This window comes from Gekko japonicus, unplaced genomic scaffold (assembly GCF_001447785.1).
Source record: "Gekko japonicus isolate JY-2015 unplaced genomic scaffold, Gekko_japonicus_V1.1 scaffold204, whole genome shotgun sequence".
NCBI lineage: Eukaryota > Metazoa > Chordata > Lepidosauria > Squamata > Gekkonidae > Gekko > Gekko japonicus.
In genome coordinates, this window is record NW_015159716.1 from 136,550 (window position 1) to 153,363 (window position 16,814).

Here is a 16,814-nt window from a genome sequence, read left to right on the forward strand (position 1 = left end):
AGTGCGTGGTCTCTAATCTGGGAGAACCGGGTTTGATTCCCCACTCCTCCACTTGCAGCTGCTGGATGACCTTGGGCAAGCCATAGTTCTGTCAGAGCTGTTATCTAGAGGACAGTCCTCTGGAGCTCTCTCAGCCCTGCCTACCTCACAGGGTGTTTGTTGTGGGGAGGGGAAGGGAAAGGAGTTTGTAAGCCGTTTTGAGACTCCGAGTGAAGGGTGGTGTACAAATCCAATCTCTTCTCTTCTTCTTCTTCACATCACCAGGATGAATCCAACCATCTGCAGACTTTTCAGAGCAAGGGCTTTCCCACTTCCCCCTCTTGTTGCAGCCCACTAAGCCCCTCCCCCTAATTTTTTTTGCTCCCAAGGCCAGTGGGCCCTTAGGAACAGCATAGAGGGCAGAGGGAATTGGCTGAAATCACCACCATCTCTTCCACAAATGGAAGTGCCGTTCCACTGGACAGCTGCATGGCTGAAGACGCCCCCGTTGCCCCATTTAGCTGAGTGGGGTCTGCTCTGACTGTTCTTCAGAGTCTCCCTTAGCTTCACCAGGATCTCAGGCAGAGAAAAGTCTTCCTCAATGCCTACAACCTGGCATCCTCAAGATGCCAGGGACTGAGCCTGGGGCCTTACGGCGTGCGCTCTGTCCTTCAGTGATGGCCCCTTTGCTGCTATAAAAGGTGTGTTCCCTTTCGCCATCTGGAAACCCATAGTTCTCCAATGGTGCAGTCCTATGCAGAGTTACTCCAGCCTAATGGACTTTGACTCAAGTAACTTTGCATTGGGCTGCACGGAGAAAGCAGCTCCTAAGTTTATGCCTGTGCACAGTTGCAGAGCCGGTTGCAGTCATGGGCTTAGATTGGAGTAATGGAACACATTAACACACTGTGGACCAACCAGTGTGAGCCGCCCTGAGCCTGTTTGCGGGGAGGGTGGGGTATAAATTTAATAAAATTAATTAATTAATTAATTAAACTGCCATACTAATTGAACCATTGCTCCATAAAGGTCAGTATTGTCTACTCAGGCTGTCTTTACCACACCCCTGCCAGGTTGTTGTTGTTGTTCAGTCGCACAGTCGAGTCCGACTCTTCGCGACCCCATGGACCAGATCACGCCAGGCCCTCCTGTCTTCCGCCGTCCTCTGAGGTTTGCTCAATTTCATGTTTGTTGCATCTATGACACTGTCTAACCATCTCATCCTTTGCCGTCCCCGTCTTCTTTGACCTTCAATCTTTCCCAGCATCAGGGTCTTCTCCAGTGAGTGCTCCCTTCTCATTTGGTGGCCAAAGTATTTGAGCTTCAGTTTCATTATCTGGCCTTCCAGGGAACAGTCAGGGTTGATTTCTTTGAGGATTGACTGATTTGTTCTTCTTGCAGTCCAAGGGACTCTCAAGAGTCTCCTCCAGCACCATAGTTCAAAAGAATCTATTCTTCGGCGCTCGGCCTTCCTTATAGTCCAACTCTCACAGCCATACATGACTACTGGGAATACCATTGCTTTGACCATGCGGACTTTTGTTGGCAGGGTGATGTCTCTACTTTTTATCATGCTGTTTAGGTTCGCCATCACTTTCCTCCCAAGGAAATCTTTTAATTTCATGGCTGCTGTCACAGTCTGCGGTGATGTGCATTTGGGTTTGGGGCAGAGGTGAGATTCTGACCAGTGGTTTTGTGGCTCAGAGACTTTGCTGTAGCAGGGTGTGTGTGTGGGGTGGAAGGGGTATTAGCGTCCGCTTGGGGATGTGAAAGAGGGACTGTGCTTGAGTGAGCGAATGTGGGAGAAATCCTTAATTTCATGCCTGCCCCCCCCCCCCCCTGGATCATTAACCATTGTGTGTGCAGAGGGGGTGACTGTGCACAGATGCCAGAAAACCAGAAACAACGGTGCTTTTCTCCTTTGCCCCACTTGCTCGTGACGCCTTCCTGGAGAAGCCTATCTGTACATGCAGATATACCCGCAGGTGAGGAGGTGGACTCCATCACCAGCGACAACATGTTTGTCTGCCGATGAAAGGGGGCAGCCCAGCAGTCTCTTTCAGCGTTGCATTCTGCCTTTAGAGAAAGGAGGGGTATTGGCTCATTGAGGGAGTACCTGTTGTGCATGCATAAGATCTCAGATTCACATCTCAGGTAGCAGGATTGGGAAAGACAGCTCCCTGAGACCCTGGAGATTTTCTGCCAATCAGGACAGACAACACAGATGAATTAATGGTCTGATTTGGCACAAAAATGCCTCTTCCCATCCTTCCGTGGCTCGTGGATGTGCACCTGTTTTGCATGCAGGAGGTCCCAGGTTCAGGCCTTGTCATCTCCATTTAAGGATCTCGGGCAGCAGGTGTTGAGGAAGATCTTTCGGCTGCCAATCTTAGGGAGCGCCGATCTAGATGGACCAAGGGTTTGATCCAGTAGAAAGCAGCTTCACCTGTTTTTCTAAGATGAAGCTGTACAAGGGGGGGGGGTTCCGCATATCTGATGCTCCTCCTTTGAAATGCTGAACGTATTTAAATAGCCTCCTTGAAACTGATAGGATAAGAGAGACTTCAGCTGCAGTCCTGAGCAAAGTTATGCCTTCAAAGGGACCAAGAAGGATATAACTTTGCTTGGCCTGACACTGCCGCCACCTCTGTTAATGCAGCATATGATGGGCTCACACTGTTAATAGTTCGTTAATGAGAGCAACTCCTGAGCATCAGTGTGAGGTGATAATTCGGGGGTGATCAAACTGGCAATCCCATTTGATTGGAGACGCTTGGTTTTGATAACAGAAGGATAACAGCCTAGCCCATTTATTATCCAAATCAGGTATGGGATCAATTGCTTAATAACTTTATCCTCCCTAAATGTGTCTAATAAGTGTGTGTGTCTGTGTAGTGCTGTCAAGTGGCAGCTGACTTATGGTAGCCCCAGTAGGGTTGTCAAGGCAAGAGGCAGACAGACGTGGTTTGCCATTGCCTGCCTCTGTGTAGCAACCCTGGAATTCCTTGGTGGTCTCCCATCCAAATACTGACAAGGGCTGCTTTTGGCATCTGACAAGATTGGGCTAGCCTGGGCCACCAGGTCAGGGTGTCTAATCATTAACCATATACATTTATGTAAGGTCTGATAGGGAGGGGCCGTGGCTCAGTGGCAGAGCATCTGCCTGGCGTGCAGAAGGTCCCAGGTTCAGTCCCCAGTATCTCCAGTTAAAAGGTCTGGCCGGAGGTGGTGTGAAAGACCTCTGCCTGAGACCTTGGAGAGCCGCTGCCAGTCTGAGTAGACGATACGGACTTTGATGGACCAAAGGTCAGATTCAGGATAAGGCAGCTGCTTCATGTGTTTATGATTCTCAAGGGCTACTAGCCATATTAGCTAAGACTGGACTGTCCTCTGTCAAGAGGCAAAGCCGCTCTGATTGTCAGCCACCAGTGTCAGGGGGCTGCTACCCTTCTTATGCGTGTCCCTGGCGCTTCTCTCCTGACGCAGTTGTGGACATGCTCTGAGCCAGTCACGCAATTCTTGCATCCTTATGGTTAAAGTCAACTAAGGGTCAGAGAAGCAAGGGGGCTGGCTGGGCTGGCTCCTATGGCTTTCAAGCTGTTGTATGGTGGCTTGAAGGCTGCCACCCTGAGGTGGCAATATCCACATTTGCACATAGGGCACTTTCACACACACTAACTTTCACACACACACACACACACACACACACACACACACACACACACACACTTTCAATCCACTTTCAATGCATTTTGCAACTGGATTTTGCTGTGTGAAATGGCAAACTCCACTTGCAAACAGTTGCCGAAGTGGATTGAAACTGCATCTTTTAACATGTGTGGACACACCCCATGTGCACATGAAGCTGCCTTATACTGAAACAGGCCATTGGTCTACCATAATGAGTGTTGTCTACTCTGATTGGCAGCTACTCTCCATGATCTTAGGTGGAGAGCTTTCTCACATCAGCTGCTACCTGAAACTTTTTTTGTAATTCGAGAGGCTGGGAGTTGAACCTGGGACCTTCTATGTGCAAGTCAGATGTCCTGCCACTCCGTCATGGCCCATTCCCAGTCTGAAATAAATACATTTGAAATGCATTGCTGAAGGTCCCTCTCTCTTTTCGCTAGTTAGTATCTCAGGGAGAATGTCAAGAGGCAGGAAGCAAGGGAAATTTTGCTTTACACCGAAGCAGTATAGATCTCTAAGATAGCTACTGAGGCCAAACAGGGGAAGGCTGTCGTTTCCCAGAAGTAGGGCTATTTTGGGGCAGGAACGCACAGGAACGGAGTTCCGGCTGGCTCCCAAGTTGGCCACACCCAGCAGGAACTCATCAGCATAATAGGCCACACCCAACAGCAGGAACTCATTAGGATTAGCTACATTAGGGGTGTGTGGCCTAACATGCAAAGGAGTTCCTGCTACAAAAAGAGCCCTGGACAACAAACAAGGTAAACAGAATAAGAAGCAAAAGGTGGGTGTGGCTGGATGACCACAGTTCTGGTAACATGGGAATGCGGCCTAATATGCTAATGAGTGGTGCAGCCAGGGGGGCATGGCCTAATATGCTAATACGTTTCTGCTGCTGGGTGTGGCCTATTATGCGAATGAGTTCCTGCTGGACTTTTTCTACAAAAAAAGCCCTGCCCAGAAGTATCGGACTGAAATTTTTGGACACAAGATCGTGGACTAGAGGGACCTTTTCAGATAGTCCAACCCAGCAGTGTTCTTAGGGTTTTTGCTTCACGTCACTTCCTGTGATGAGGGAGACATCACTTCCTTTGTGGGGAGGGACAACGATTTGGGAACTCTCTGAGTGGTGGCTGTATGGAGGGGGGTGATGGGAAGGCTATGCCACGGCTTCCTTAAGGCCCAACATTGTCACAAGGAGTTTAGCCACTAGTCCCATTTTCTCTGAGAAAAACAATCTCCTGTATTCGTTGTTATTGCCTATTATTTCTACAGCCCCCCCCCCGATTTCCCAAATGCAGTGCAGAGGCCGTGGCTCAGTGGTAGAGCATCTGCTTGGCATGCAGAAGGTTCCAGGTTCAATCCTCAGCTTCTCCAGTTAAAGGATCTAGCAGTAGGAGATGTGAAAGACCTCTCTCTGCCTGAGACCCTGGACATCTGTAGCCAGTCTGAGTAGACAGCACTGACCTTGATGGACCGATAGTCTGATTCAGTATAAGGCAGCTCCATGTGTCCATACAGAAATAAAATACAGGATTACCCCTGCCCGTAGGCAGAGCATATCATCCTACCAAGGCATACACAGGAAAGAAAAGAGCTTGTCGTTTTACAGTCTGAACGTGTTTTAAAACTATTTACACATTTGGATTCAACCCAGATCCTCCTGGCTGGCTAATGATTTGTGGCTATCAGGCCAGCCTCTTTGACCATCGGTGTATTTTTGTTCACCCACCATGCTCATGGCGGGAGGGGCCTCAGGCAGGCACTGCCCCCTCCCCTCCCCAGGCTCACTGGTGTCCCCCTGCTACCTTTGCCAAGGGCAGTCAGGAGTTCCACATCACTTTCTGTGGTGTGTTTGTGTGTGCGTAAATGTCATTTGTTACTGCAGGGAACTGAGAAAGTGTTTTCCGGGACACCGCACTGGCTATAGCCAGTCACAGCGCACAGCACGGCATTCATTTTTCCCCTTCTTTCTCCCCCCCCCCCCCCCCTCCGTCCCCCCCCCCCCCCCCCCGTGAACCCACCTTGAAGACACTGAAAATAGAGGGAGCTGTGAAGTGATGCACACTGGGAAAAATAACTCTCTCCTTACGCTTGCGCTGTGTTGGATTCTAAATTGGCGACTGCCACTCAAACGGGAGGAAAAAAGGGAGAATCTTTTTAGTCATTTTGGGCCGTGCTCTTTGCAAACGGCTCAGTGTGCTGAATCATCAGGAAGTCAAAGCTGAAGGTGTGTGGGGGAAAACATATCACATCTCCTTGGGATAAGTCACAGGACCTGTCAAATTATACCTGTGTCAGGACTAACCAAAGTTCACTGTGCAGAACGTGAGCTTTTTAATGACACAGAACTTTCCTCGGGCTGCACGATCCAGATATATATTGATGGCTTTTGAGTGAGAGCCTAGCATTAAGTCCTGGGCTGCAGTTTGCCATGGTCAGTTGATTACTGGGGAAAGTTCTCACGGACTGCTTAGGAGACAGCTGCATGCACTGGGTTTTTTTTGCAGATCTGAGTGCCAAGGGAGAAGGCACTACTGGTGGAACAGCCTAGAGAGACGGTGCTTCCACATCTGGGAGCCAAGAAAAGGCAGGCAGGAGGAAACCAAGGGCTTCAGCCCCAGAAGAACCTGCGTTCAGTGCGAAGGCTCACCCTTGGTTTATGTGTGTCTGTAAAGTGCCTTCGGAGCTGCGGTGGCTCAAGTGGTTTAAGATGCTGAACTGCAGGCTGTGGAAGGTCAGTAGGTCAGCAGTTCGAGACCCGGGTGTGCCCCATGACGGAGTGAGCTCCCATCTCTAGCTCCAGCTCCTGCCAACCTAGCAGTTCGAAAGCAAGATATTGCAAGTAGATAAATAGGTACCACTTCGGTGGGAAGGTAACAGCGTTCCATGCGCCTTGGTGTTTAGTCATGCCGGCCACATGACCACGGAAACATCTTCGGACAGCGCTGGCTCTTCGGCTTTGAAGCGGAGATGAGCACCGCAACCCTAGAGTCGGACTCGACTGGCTTTCGAGCAAGGGAACCTTTACCTTTACCTTTAAAGTGCCTTCACTCTCTCTAGAAGTTAAAATGACTCAACTGAGGCTATCGTACTTTGGTCACATTAGGAGAAGACAAGAGACACTGGAAAAGACAACGATGCTCAGAAAACAACCAAGCCTGAGTCCGGTGGCACCTTTAAGACCAACAAAGTTTTATTCCAAGTGTAAGCTTCCTTGTGCAAAGCACTCTCCTTGAGAAAAGTGGAAGGCCGCTGGAAAAGAGGAAGACCTAACATGAGATGGATTGGCTCAATATAGAAAGCCACTGCCCTCAGATTACCTGAGGAAGGCTGTTAAGGATAGGGCGTTTTGGAGGCTGCCATAAATCCGCAAGCATCTTGACACACACAAAGAGCCTTCATCTTGGAGCTGACTTATGGCAATCCCAGGAAGGGGCTCTCAAGACAAAGGGTGCAGAGCCTGCATCGGGGATCTCCCATCCAAGTACCAACCATGCTTGGCTTCCAAGGTCTGACAAGATGCCGTTCTACCTTCCCTCCCAGGATTATATTGAAGTTATAATACTGAAAAGAGACCCTCTGAGTATGCGTAGGGTGCATTTTGTTCACACTGAATGAACCCCATAGACTGACTGCTAGTTAGGAGACAGGGCTTCAGACAAAGAAGAGAAGCCCAACTGGTATAGTTGCAGCAAGCTGGAGAAAAAAATGTCCTGCCTCTTTAATAGAGGCTTAGTGGGATGTAATTCACTAGATGACGTTGTTATTTACCTCCATGCAATGAAAAGCTTCACATTCCCTTTTCTACCCACTAAGCCTCTATTAAAAGGGCAGCACATTTTCCCTCCAGGTTGCAGCCCTACCAAAAGTCTATTGTAGGGTTAGTCAGTGTTAGTCTGTTGCAGCTGCACTGAAGTCTGCTGGTCCCTTAAAGAGTAACCAAGTTTATTCCAGCATAATCTTTTGTGAGCCTGAACTCACTTCATTAGATATGTGAACTGTCCATTCATAGCAGCTGTGCTTATACTTAAAAGTCAGAAGCCCTGATCTGGATAGCCCAGGCAAGCCCGATTCCGTCAGATCTCAGAGGCTAAGCAGGGCCAGCCCTGGCTAGTATTGGGAAGGGCGACCTCCAAGGAATACCAGGGTCATGATGCAGAAGCAGGTGATGGCGAACCCCCTCTGAATGTCCCTTGCCTTCAAGCCCCACTAGGGGTCACCAGAAGTCAGCTTGATTTGATAGGCCAAAAAAAAAAAAAGCCACAGAAAAGACCCAATCCAAATGTCATCTAACCATGCAGAGAGGGACCATTCTCCACTGCTAATAGGCAAGATAAAGGTAAAGGTAAAGGTAAAGGTTCCCTTGCTCGAAAGCCAGTCGAGTCCGACTCTAGGGTTGTGGTGCTCATCTCCGTTTCAAAGCCGAAGAGCCAGCACTGTCCGAAGACGTTTCCGTGGTCATGTGGCCGGCATGACTAAACACCAAGGCGCACGGAACGCTGTTACCTTCCCACCGAAGTGGTCCCTATTTATCTACTTGCAATTTCTTGCATTCGAATGGCTAGGTTGGCAGGAGCTGGAACTGGAGATAAGATGAACACAAAATCTACTTAAGGATAGTACAGTTGGAGACATGATAAGTTATTGTTGATAAGCAAATTCAATAGGGTAATCCAGAGACCATATAAAGGTAGAATTTTGGTTGGCCAACAGACCTGGAGGGAAAAAGACCAGCCTTGCCCCTTTAATAGAGGTTTAATGTATGGAAATAAGCAGTTGAAGCTTTTCATGGCATGGAGGTAATTAACATCACCTGATGAATAACATCCCATTAAGCCTCTATTAAAGAGAATGGCATTTTTCTCCAGGCTTGTTGGCAACCTCCTAGATACAGGCAAACTAATTAACATTTGTAAAGGGAGAGTCATGCTGAGAAATTAATACCTACATTATAGTGAGTGAGAAAACCAAGGTCCTTATTCAACCCTGGTGGGGAGATAGTATTATGAATTCCAATTCAGCACTTTTAAGCTGGATTCTTCCTTTGAAGTTCGTCTGTAGGAGAACACTTACCTTTAGATCAGCATCAGTATACCCTGAAAGATTAAAATGTCCCCTCTCCACCTTCTGAATATTGTCATGCTTAATGTCAGATTTGAATCCAGTTATTCTTTTACATAGAGACTGTCTCATATAGGCATTGCTTTGCATTGCATTGCAGACATGGGATGGCATATATCACATTGGAGGATGCGCAAGTGGATGAATCCCAGAGGGTATGGCTGATGTTATTAGGCCCTGTCACAGAATTATCTCCGGTATATTTTAGGGGACAAGGTTGGCATCTACGTTTGGTTCCTGCATTTGTGTCTCTGTTAGGTGGGTCATTCTTGTTGCTAAGAAATGCCCCCAATCTAAAACAGCTTCTCACCATGGCAACAACAGGGTATGAGTTTGGAGGCATGCCACTTGGAACCCTGGACATGTCATCTCAGAGAGGCTGTATAAAGTAGGGTAACAACAGTAGCCTGAACAGGACTGTGGATTGCCTGCCATATGCGGAGAGGCTAAAAGGACTCCAGAAGTTAAATACTGATTCAACAATATATTTGGCCATTTGCTGCTGTTTGCTTCTGGAGCTCACCCCAGAAGTTCAACAAAGCCCTAGAATCTGCAGAAGGCAACATGAGTTCCATCCCTGTGTCTTTAAGAACTGGATGTCAGGCAGAAATTCAATAGGCAGTTTGCATTCAATCACTCTATCTCTATTCCTGGAAAAAAGTTGCACCCACTAAATTTTAGCTTGGAATTTTTTTTGGGGGGGGGTGACACCCCTACAAGCATATCATATTTGAGGATACAGAGGATGTTTACTTTCGCTGCCCATTTCTGGCTAGACTGAATATTTGTGATCTTGTAGTTTTTATACATCCTGGACCATCCCCAGGGCTGGTTCTTGGAAAGGTTTCTAATGTCCTGCTGTGGTATAGCCTGAAACTCAGAGGCTGGGATAGGAACGGGGTGGGGGGGACGATGCTAAGAGGCTCTCTGGATAAACCCTGTGATTGATATTATGGCTCAGATGAGCTGCACATAATACGATTACAAGATGAACTCAGGCAATTCCCAGCAAGATCAGCACCTGCAGGGAGGTGGGAGTGGGGAAAGTAAGAGGCTGATTTTGCTGCTGAGGTTTTGGAATAGACAGATGGGGGCCTGGTTTACTCTGGAGAGGAGTTCCAGGGCCTACAGAGACATTGGAGCGTGAATGCTTAAAGGCCAAGAGGGTCTTTCGCAGTCATAAAATGTAGCAATCCATAGCAGAAAAGAATTTGGGGGAGAAACCTATGAAACTGGTTTATACTGACTCCAGGATTTGTCTGCTTTGTTCCACAATGGCTTTCCAGAGTGTCAGGCAAAGTAAGGTCTTCCCTAACACATGCTGCCGGATGAGATCTCTTTTCACTGGAGATGCTGGGGATTGGACTGGGGCTCTGTGGAACTTCCCAATTTGCCTGTAGAACTCAAGAAGGTGCACTCTCCTGATTTCAATATATGCATTTTAGTACATTTGCAATTGTGGCTGTTGTTAGACTCAGTTATCAAGTTAATTATTTGCTATGTTGTCGAAGGCTTTCATCGCTGGAGTTCATTAGTTGTTGTAGATTTTCCGGGCTATATGGACGTGGTCTTGGGATTGTAGTACATGATGTTTCGCCAGCAGCTGTGACTGGCATCCTCAGAGGTATAATACAGAAAGATGGAGTAGTCTCTGTGTCAAGGTGAGAAGAAAAATGGTAGGCAGATAATTTATATCTACTCAGGAAGGTGGGATAGGGCTGAGTCATTATCTTGTAAGAGTTCCCCAGCTTTCCAGAAAAATAAAACAGATGCTATGATCAGCAAAAGACAGAAGAGACCCCCTTACTTCTGCAGGGGTATACCACATACCCTGCAGTTGTGGACAGGTTTACATCAGGACCACACAACATAGCATCTAGACAAGAATAAAAGAACATGAAAAACCCTGCAGACTTGGCCAACCTGAAAAATCAGCAGTGGCTGAACATAGCCTAACTCAAACAGGACACAGTATCTTATTCCAAGACACTGAAATGCTGGACAACACATCCAATTACCATGTCAGATTACACAGGGAAGTCATTGAAATTCATAAACATAATTTCAACAGGAAGGAAGAGAGTTTAAAAATAAATAGGGCATGATTTCCACTCCTGAAAAACACAAAATGCTCTACATCTTACACCAGCACTATAGATAAGATTAGAATTTCAACAGCCAATCCATATGCAAAAGAACCTCCTCAGGAAAACTCTTACAGATAAGATTAGAATTTCAACAGCCAATCCATATGCAAAAGAATCTCCTCAGGAAAGCTCCCCCATTAGCATGTCACAGCCTGGGGAACTCCTACAAGATAATGACTCAACCCTACCCCCCCTTCCTGAGGAGATATAAATTACCTGGCTACCATTTTTCTTCTCACCTTGACACAGAGAGTACTCCATCTTTCTGTGTTATACCTCTGATCATGCCAGTCACAGAAATGTCAGGTACTACAATGCCTAGACCACGGCCATACAGCCCAGAAAATCTACAACTAATTAATTATTTGCATTCATTCCTTAAAAAGGCATTGACAAGATACAAGGTTTATTACAGTTGCAATGTCCCTTTGCTGTAAGGAGCTCCAGGGAGGGTTGCCAGCTCCAGGTTGGGAAATACCTGGAGATTCTGGAGGTGGACCCTGAGGAGGGCAGGGTTTGGGGAGGGAAGGGACTTCAGTGGGCTAGAATGCCACAGAGTCCACCTTCCAAAGTGGCCATTTTCTTTTGGGGAACTGATCTGTCACCTGGAGATCAGTTGTAATAGTAGGAGATCTCTAGCCACCACTTGGAGGCTGGCAACCCTACATCCAGGAAGCATACCTGGGTCTCCAGACCTTGAGCCTTTTTGGATCCCATAAGTTTTCAGGATCTTGAAGAGTCTGGTTTCCACTCCCTCTTTTTTCCCCTTTAGCCCATCCCAAGAAAGGAGTTTGTAAGCCGCTCTGAGACTCCAAGTGAAGGGCGGGGTATAAATCCACTCTCTTCTTCTTCTCTTCTTCTTCCTGGAGCATATTTCGTTCTCATCAGACTACTTCTTACAAGGGGGTGTACTTTCCCCGCCTTTTTCCTGTTTGCTGATTTACAAAGAAAAAAATGTCTACATGCCCAAGTAGTCCCCTGAGAAACTCTCAGCTTCTTTGCAGATGACCTGTTGCATTGCTTTCAAGATCATAATGAAGAACAGCCAGTTGACTATTAGAAGAAGCAATATCTACACTGTAAATTTATGTCAGTTTTATGCTAATTTAAATGTTGCGGCTTCACCAACATAATCCTGGGAACTGCAGTTTAGAGAAGATGCACAGGATTCTGCTAATGGTTTCTGCCCGCCTCTCACAAAACTACAATTCCCAGGGCTCCCTTGGGAGAAGAAATGAAGATCTGCAGATATAGTTAGAACTGACTGTTTCTCAGGGCCAGGCTACCTTACACGGGAGATTCATGATCAAATCTCCTGGTGGAACAGAAGCTGAGTCCAGTCGTACCTCAAAGACCAACAACAATTTCTGGGACATAAGCTTTTGTGAGACAAAGCTTGCTTTGTCAGATACCCGTGAAGTGAGCTTTGACTCACAAGTAGGGTTGCCAGACTCCAGGTGGTACCTGGAGATCTCTCACTGTTACAGTCGATCTCCAGACAACCCAGATCAGTCCTCCTGGAGAAAATGGCTGCTCTGGATGGTGAACTCTATGGCTTTATACCTTGCTGAGGTGCCCCCTCCCCCCCCCCCCAATCTCCAGGTATTTCTCAACCAGAGCTAGCATCCCTACTCACAAGAGCTTATATCCTGGAAAAATGTGTTGGCGAAACCAAATTCAGAGTTTTTCTACTACTACAGATTAACATAGCTGCCCACCTGGGAAAAAAAAATCCTGCTGCTTTCCTTAAGATGAAAAAACAGCCGTGGGGTGGGGGGGGGGAGGATTTCCTGTATTAATCTTTCCTCCCTTGTGCCATTTCTCCTGATAGAATCCCTCATCTAGTCAGTTGGCTAAAAGGGGGTAGCTAAAAGAATGTCCCCTCCCCGAGTTGCAGGCCTGATCTAAATCCCTCCCCTTGGCTGCGTTTTAATGGCAAAGAAAATACAGAAAGATGCATCATTGGTGGTAGCTTTGGCCTTCCCTACCACAGTAGAGGGAATACCTCTCATAGGCCTATAGTAAAAAGGTAAAGGTTCCCTTGCTTGAAAGCCAGTCGAATCCGACTCTAGGGTTGCGGTGCTCATCTCCGTTTCAAAAGCCGAAGAGCCAGCGCTGTCTGAAGACGTTTCCGTGGTCATGTGGCCGGCATGACTAAACACCAAGGCGCATGGAACGCTGTTACCTTCCCACCGAAGTGGTACCTATTTATCTACTTGCAATTTCTTGCTTTCGAACTGCTAGGTTGGCAGGAGCTGGAACTAGAGACGGCCTATAGTAGTGAAGGCCAAACTAAACATGGGATTTGAAATCGCCCCCTCCTGGGCAAAGTTGGTATCAACTCACGTGGGAAGGACCTCAGGTGTTTGTTTGGTAAGCAAACCTGCCAATCCACCTGTCCTCTGAGATGCCTGAATAGTGCCCAGCTGAGGAATTCAAGTGATCGTAGGGCATTCATTTGAGTGGCACAGCAGCACTGAAACAGTAAAGGACACTGAGGAGAGTTAACCTTTTAGTTCTCAGCACTGCAACTCAGGGTCCAAAACAGATGAGACTACAGGGCAGATCCATGACTGGATTTCCCTCAGACATGTTTAAAGAGTCAATCAGTTTTTCAAGAAGGACTGGAAGAGGTATCTGTGGGAGCCCCCCCCCCGCGTAGTTTCATTAATCCAAACTGCCTCCCTTTCATACACTGTTATTCTTTCAGGGGAAAAGATGGGTGAAATACTTTAATGGCCTTTTTGTACTTTAAAGGCCTTAACAACCATGCAGTTTTGCTTAGCACAACCACGTGAGGATGGCAGGGTTAAATCCCCAGCCTCCCCCTCATATGGCTCTGGTGCATGCCCAGGCCACATGCTGCTGATACTGCTCTTTAAAAGCCAGGGATCTTCATGATCTCCGTCACCTCTACAGTAACCTTCAGCTAGCTGACGACCTGCAACTGCAAGTGGAATGAACACTCTCTCCCCCCCACCACCACCTTTGCTGATGTTCTTGTGCCAACTTTTAGATTGGAAGCACTTCAGGGTGGAGACCTTGTCTAGCCTCTGTCAGGCAGCACAATCTACATGGATGGCTTGGTATATAAATCAGACTGAGGTGTAACGAATATTAAACTGCGCTGGCTACCTTTATCCGTACTCCCATGCTATTTAGTATGTTTATTTGCTTTAGGAAACAATGGTGTGCCGCTTCTCTAGAGACCTGCCCAAGGTGGCTGGGTCTCTCCTACCCCCCTCCCTCTGTTGCCATTGCCCACTGTGAATATTTCGATGGCAGGCTCCTGCTGGGCAAGGCCTCCTCTCTTTCCTTGCCTGTGAAACTCTGCAAGACATGCCAATGGCATAATAATTGGGGGAGGGGGGGAAGCAATGCCCCCTCCTCTGAATCCGTATCTCAGGTAATCCGCTGGGCACCAAAAGGGAACAGAGCAGCTCGTTTGCTGTTATTGTCTGTGGCAAACAGAGAAAACACAGAAGATTTGAGGAGCTGATCCCCGAAGTGAAGTGAAGGATGGAAAAGGATATCAAGAACCGACTGGCGTCTTGCCTCCCCTGCCTTTGCCCAATCCTCCCTGGCAGCAGAGATTGTAAGAGAGATTCTCCTCCCCCTTCCCTCTGTTGTACCTGAGCATATATATAAGCATCTGCTGCAAGGTAAGAATAGCTGGGATGACTCACCGGCCTGTCTGCTTCTAATGAAGGAGCGGTTTTTTTCTCCTCCCCTAATGTAGTTTTAATCTGTACTTAGCCTTCTCCTCCCTCCTCATTCAGAGCAGGCAGGGCTTTCACAGCCAAAGGTGTATGTTGGGAGCAGAGGAGACCAAAGGACCTCCGCACCTGAAAACTCCCACTTAATCAGTAATAAGCAACCAGGTACAAAAGCCATGCAGATACCTTTTATCAAGACCAACCATCATCACCTGCCAATTCTGGAATATCTGGCTGGCCTCAAAAGGGAGGCGTGACAACCGGTGAACCCTTGTGGGTTTTGAATTAGCTAGAAACTGTACCTCTGTGTTATTTCTAAGCTCCGTGTTTCTCTTCCCCTCATTTGTCTGTTTGTGGGAGCACAGTTTAAACCTTCCTTTAAACATTGGAATAGTTGCTTCGAGACTTCCTGGGCTTCTTCCCCCACAGTCAGCTGCTCAACTCATGCTGCTTTACACACAAGGAGACTTGGGGAGGGAGAAGCAATTGCCTTGCTGGAGACGGGGAACCTGATTGCAAAAGTCTAGCTGTGCTAGTCAGTCATATCAAAATAAAGCAAGGATCCAATCACAACCTTAAAGACTAACAACATTTATTTTAATATGAGCTTTCGTGGGTCTCAGCCCACTTGGTCAGATAGATAGCCTGTGAGATCTACAAGTAGGGGACCCACAAGGACTTGCAGGGCATCTCATTTTCTTCTCCCACACTATTTCCTCTTCCCCTTTCCTGAAAGCCCCCTAGCCTTTCCTCTTTTCCTGCTTCCTTCTTTCTCTCCCATCCATCAGCCAACCTATCTTCATACTCTGCCATCTTCAACATTCCTTTATTCCCTCCCCCCTGCCAGCCAGCTTCTACCTGGGAAAACTATGGCCCAGTTGCATGGTGCCAGCTGCTGTGCCCAGTTGTGCAGTGCAGGACTCTGGACCAATGCTCCCTCTGAGCTGTGGAGTCTTGTGAGCAAAAATTCAACTTTGTGAGCTACTGGCATTAAAGTTGTGAGCAAGCTATTTGGCTACTGCATAAATCAGTTTGCTTTGGAGCCCTCCTTCCTGAGCTAAGACAAAAATGTGTGAGCCGGAGGCTAAAAAACTGTGAGCTAGCTCACACTAACTCAGCATAGAGGGAACACTGCTCTGGACCCAGTTGCCAGGTGGGGAACCTACAAGGACTTGCAGGGGGCACCTCAGTCTCCCTCGTATCTCCTCACACAATTTCCTCTTTGCCTCCTCCTGGCAACCCACATGTCCTCACTTTTCCCTGCTTCCTTTTTTCCTTCCTAATCACCAGCCAACCTACCTTTTATCTTCCCTCTATCTTCAGCTATATTTATTAACTTCATTTATACCTTACCTTTCTCTCCGAGTGGGAAGCAAATCAGCTTACATCTGTTCATGGCTCCAGTTTCCAGATCTAAATATCCACAAATCTGACCACACTGAGAATTAGATATAGAGATACAGAGGGAGAGGGAGAGAGAGATACACAGTAGCAGAGATCTAGAGCTGTTTGGGGGCAGTCCATTAATGTCACAAATAATTAGCCCTCCCCCCCCAATAGTGGCAGTTCTGCTAAACGCATAATATGTAAAGCTGTTGGGGGCTGTGCTTAAAGTCTCTTTAAACACAACCACAGAGAAGATCCATTATATGGCTTTTGGCTTTGGATTTTCCTATGGACCAATTTGGCTACCTACTTTTGTCTCTTGTTAAACAACTGGAACAAAGTTTTAGTCCAGTGGCACCTTTAAGACCAATGAAGTTTAATTCTGGTTATAAACTTTAGTGTGCGTGCACATTTCTCCAGACACATTGAAACAGATTTCCTCAAGCCTTACATATAGATAGTGTAAGTCATGAGGCAGCAACCTGAATCTTCTTGGGTTTCTGATTCTCACTCCTGTTACGTAAGTTAACTATCTGCTGTGGCAGAGTTGTACACAGAGTCAGTGAAGCAGCAAAGGAGCTGGTGAAGCTGCCTCATACAGAGTCAGACCTCTAGCTTGGTGTTGTCTGCTCGGACTGGCAGCAGCTCTCTAGGTTCCTCAGGCAAATCAAGAGCCTTCCCAGAATCCCTGAAGTGGAGAGAGGCCAGGGATTGAATGCGGGACCTTCCGCATGCCTAGCGGGCGTTGTGCTATAGAGCCACAGTCCCTACC

The 16,814-nt window shown here is 47.4% G+C and overlaps 1 protein-coding gene across 1 annotated transcript in view; it reads left to right on the forward strand.

Moving 5' to 3' along the window:
* Window positions 1–16,814, forward strand: part of LHFPL4 (lipoma HMGIC fusion partner-like 4) — an 84,368-nt gene that overhangs the window by 53,616 nt on the left and 13,938 nt on the right. The window lies entirely within an intron of this gene.